We start from the raw sequence: 4338 nt of genomic DNA on the forward strand, positions 1-4338 counted from the left end.
AAGCCTCGGGTGCCTCCTCCTCTTCACTTTTTCCACTTGTAAGCTCACACTGACATATTCCAAAAGCTCAGTATAGAACAGGAAGCAAGGAAGTTTCTTAAAACATCGCTTCTAGCTTCTCAAAGCTTCCCCTTTAAGGAACCAGGCCTACCTCTTTCTCATTCACCTACTGGCTTTCCTTTCTGCCCGTCACTCTACCTTTAAGAATATTTCCTGTTCTTTCAACCCAACTTGCACACCTCCGCCCCCCGGCCGTGTTCATTGGGCCGCCTGAGGCCTGTTCCCTCCTAGCTTTTCCCCTCCTCCTCCTCCCGCCCTCTAGCCTAGCGCAGCGGCATTTCGGCTGCCGATTGGCTGGGACGGCAGCCTCCCCAGCTCCGGATTGGTAGGCCGGTCGGCTGGGGCGGGCGCGCGGCGCATCCAGGCTAGGCTGTGCGCGTGCGGAGCGGCGGCCGCGGGAGGGGCGGGAGGGGCGGGGGGAGGGGGGCTGGGAAAGTTGAGGCCGTGCTGCCGCCGGGTCTCCGGCCTCGAGGGCTCGGGCTCGCTGCGGCGGCGGTGGCCGCGAGGAGAGGCGGCGGGGGCGGGGGGAGAGGAGGGCCTGGGCCCGCGCTCCCCCAGCCCCGCAGAAGCAGGCGGCGGCTGCCGACCCAAAGGCTCGCCTGGACGGCCAGACACCGCTGCCTTCCGCTCCTGGGATCATGACCCAGGCGGGGGTCGCCGCCACTGCGGCCGGGAGCGCGTCGCCGGCGGGTGAGTGGCCGCGGGAGGGGGCGCTGACAGCCTCGGCCCCGGCTGCGGGGGCGGCTCCGGGGGGCGGCCCCGGGCTCAGCTCCACCCACCCCCTCCAAGCCGCGAGAGGTGAGGGCTAAGCGGAGTGTTCCCGGGGATCCCAGAGTGCCCACCAGACCCGGGGCGAACGCCTTCTTCACCTTGGCCTGCCCGCACCCTCGGTGCCAGGCCCGCGGGGGCTTGCCCCGCTCCGGTTCTCACCGGCGGACAGAGGCCCCATGCTGTCCTGGGTGCATAAAGAACTGGGCTGCCAGGTCCTCTCCAGGTGGCCTTTGCCCGCCTCCTTCACCTTTTGCCATCTCTTCCTTCTCTTTCCTCGTCTTCTGACTTTCCTTCTGACCCACTCGTCAAACTCGTGCTGCCTGCTTTTGTAACTTTCACCCCTGTGTCGGAGAGTTAGGTTGACGTTTTCTTTTTAGAAGCTCATCTTTTTGCTGCTGAACAGCCCTGGTCCAAGCGAACGGCTAGCTCGTCTGATTTCCTATTTCCTGAACAAGCATGAGTTTTCTGGGCTCCAGCTGAGGTTGGACGCTTTGACTATTGCGTTCTCTCATGGATTTTTTTTTCTTTATTGACCTCGTCTGCAGATAAGAGATCACATAAAACTAACTGCCAAATCCCAACGAATGTTCGAGTAACATTTTACCCACTAAATAGAGTAAAGTATCATGCAGGACAGTTCTGGCTAGCATGCAGGACAGTTCTGGCTAACTTTACGGGTAGCAGTGGGCAGATTGCTTAAGGAAACTATGGTGAGTGGACTTTTCAGCACCTTTTCCTCATGGCCAGCCTGCCTTGCTTTTTGCAATCTCTGCCCTCTCGACAGTCACCCTAGTGACATTTTTCTTTCCCCAGGACTCTTGATTTGCTGTGTAGATATGGTGTTTCCATTTGTTTGGGAAGTACACTGAAAGTATTTGTTGCAAAATAAGTAAGATGCATTGTAATCATTCCACTTTCTGAAACCAAGTGTTGTAAACAAAAGCTGTGTCAAGCATGTCTCACCAAAAGGCCCGTGTGACCCAGAATAACCATGAAACACAAAGTTGAAAACTCATTCAATACCTTTGGTTTTTTGTTTTTATTTGTTTTGTTTTGTTTTTAATCTGATCATGTGGCTCCCGAGGGTGACTGTGTAAATGAGAAGGTTGTGTCACAATGTCAAAAGGTTGGGTACCTAGTCTAAATAGTATGACTTAGTGTCCCTGTGTACTTAAAAGTAGTTTTGTGAAGTTTGTGCATGGATGGAAACGTAGGACATTTCCTTGCCGTGTGGTAAAGGCCACTTAGAATAGTTATTTCGTAGCTTAGTGTTCTATGGAACATCACAGAAGTTAAGAAAACAAGTCAGATTTTACAGTGAGCTGGTTGTGTAGGAAACACTAAGGAAACACTATTTAACTCGGGTTGGAAGAGAAGTTTCCACAGGTAGCAAGCTCAGAACCACTGCCTTTAAACCCAGGCCTTAATGTTATCTCACATCGTTCCTTCCTGTGGTCAAGCTCAGTGCTTCCTAAACTGGACTGTTTGTTATAATCACCCTGTTTCAATTCACAGCCGTTACCTTTGACCTGGAGGGAGGTAGGCTGTGGGTATACTTCTTAACACTCTCCAGGCAATTCTGCTCAGCAGTCAGGGCTGAAAATTACCTTAAGCTTGGTACAATGCCCAGACTGTTGTACTTGTATTCCAGGGCTTTCCATGGCAAACCTTCAGTTGTGTATTCAACTGTTGCCTTAAAGCCTTACGTGTGAACCTTTGAACCCCCTAACTCCTACAGATAATGCAATTTAGATCCTGCTGTTGCTAACATGGGTGTTTCTCAGGATATGGATCCCTACTCGTAATTCTCTTACCTATCAGCGTAGAGTCTAAGTAATTGTGTGACAGACCTCTTAAATAATGTAATCTTTGGTATATACATGCACATATATGTGTGTGTTGGTGTAGTTGGTACAGGATCTCCTTTTGCTCCTAGGCTGACCTTGAATTTGCACCAATCCTTGTGCCTTTCAGGTGTTGGGATTACTGTGCCATCGTACTTGGCACCAACAGAAGTTTTAGTGTTTCATTACATTTATTGAGAGAGACAGGGAGGGAGGGAGGGTGAGAGAGAGAAAGAATGTGCCTACATGTGTGTGAGAGAGGCTGGTTTTTGCCACAGTGTGTGTGTGTGTGTGTGTGTGTGTGTGTGTGTGTGTGTGTCTCAGAGGATAACTTGAGAGTCACTTCTTTTTTCTGCTGTGTGGGACTGGACTCAGATTGCCAGGTTTGGCAGCAGGTACTTGCTAAGCCATTTCACCAAGAAACAACAAATTTTTCGTTTTGTATTTCAAGACAGGGTTTCTCTGTGTGGCTCTGCCTGTCCTGGAACTGGCTCTGTGGACCAGACTGGCCTTGAATTCTGAGATCTACCTGCCTCTGCCTCCTCAGAGCTGGGACTAAAGGTGCCTGCCTGGCTAACAACAAAAATTTAAAAATTTTAATTATACATTTTATGAAGTGTCTTCAGAGATACTACCCTAATTTTTGTTTATTTCTTTCAGTGTTGGTTTGTTTGGTTTGGTTTGGTTGTTGTTTTGCTTGTTTGTTTTTGTTTTTTTGAGATAGGGTTTCACTGTGTAGCCCTGGGTGTCCTGAAACTCACTCTGTAGACCACCCGGTCTCAAATTTACGGAGAATCACCTGCTTCTGCCTCCCAGGTGCTGGGATTAAAGATGTGCATCACCACCACTTAGCTATTATTTTTTTTTTTTAAATTTATTTATTTAGTATACAATATATCCCTTCAGGCCAGAAGAGGGCATCCGACCTCATTACAGATGGTTGTGAGCCACCATGTGGTTGCTGGGAATTGAACTCAGGACCTTTGGAATAGCAGACAATGCTCATAACCCCTGAGCCATCTCTCCAGCCCCCACTTAGCTATTATTTTTAACTGAAATAGAATTTTATTACTTTTTTTTTTGAATTTTATTACTTTTTTCCTCTCCTTTTCCTCCCTCTAGCTCTTCCCAGCTACCTTCTTTTTCTTTATTATTGCTTGTTACATACATATATTGTATACAAGTGTGTGTGTGTGCACAGTACATATAAATACAACCTTATGAGTGTTTTTGTTGGTGGTGTTTATATAGTTTTAAGTCTGACCACTCTGCATTGAATAACCAGTAAGTGGCTTCATCTCTGGATAAGACTAATTTTCCTTCTCCCAGCAGCCTATAGTTCTTCCTGTAGGGATGGGAACATGATGAACTTTTCTCCATTCCACTGATGTTGCCATTATTATGAGCTTGCTTACTCCGTCATTTCCAGGAGAGACCATATCACAGCAGACTTCTTGGTCTTCTGGGTCTTACAGTCTTTCCCACCCCTTTTCCACGGTGTTCCCTGGACCAGATACAGGAGCTGTGATGTAGATGTATCTGCTGGAACTTGCTCCCTCCGATCTGTTGTTTTCTGCATTGTGTCCAGTTTTGTGTTTTGGGGTGTGTGTGTGTGTGTGTGTGTGTGTGTGTGTGAGAGAGAGAGAGAGAGAGAGAGAGATGT

The 4338-nt window shown here is 48.7% G+C and overlaps 1 protein-coding gene across 1 annotated transcript in view; it reads left to right on the plus strand.

Annotated features, from left to right (window-relative positions):
• The first annotated feature begins 488 nt into the window (after positions 1–488).
• Usf3 (upstream transcription factor family member 3) overlaps positions 489–4338 on the plus strand; it is a 54200-nt gene continuing 50350 nt past the window's right edge. The window contains exon 1 of the mRNA XM_005345012.3: positions 489–750. The gene's annotated coding sequence lies outside the window, so the exon portion shown is untranslated. The remainder of the gene's footprint in view (positions 751–4338) is intronic.

Source organism: Microtus ochrogaster, chromosome 2, assembly GCF_000317375.1.
Source record: "Microtus ochrogaster isolate Prairie Vole_2 chromosome 2, MicOch1.0, whole genome shotgun sequence".
Classification (NCBI taxonomy): Eukaryota; Metazoa; Chordata; class Mammalia; order Rodentia; family Cricetidae; genus Microtus; species Microtus ochrogaster.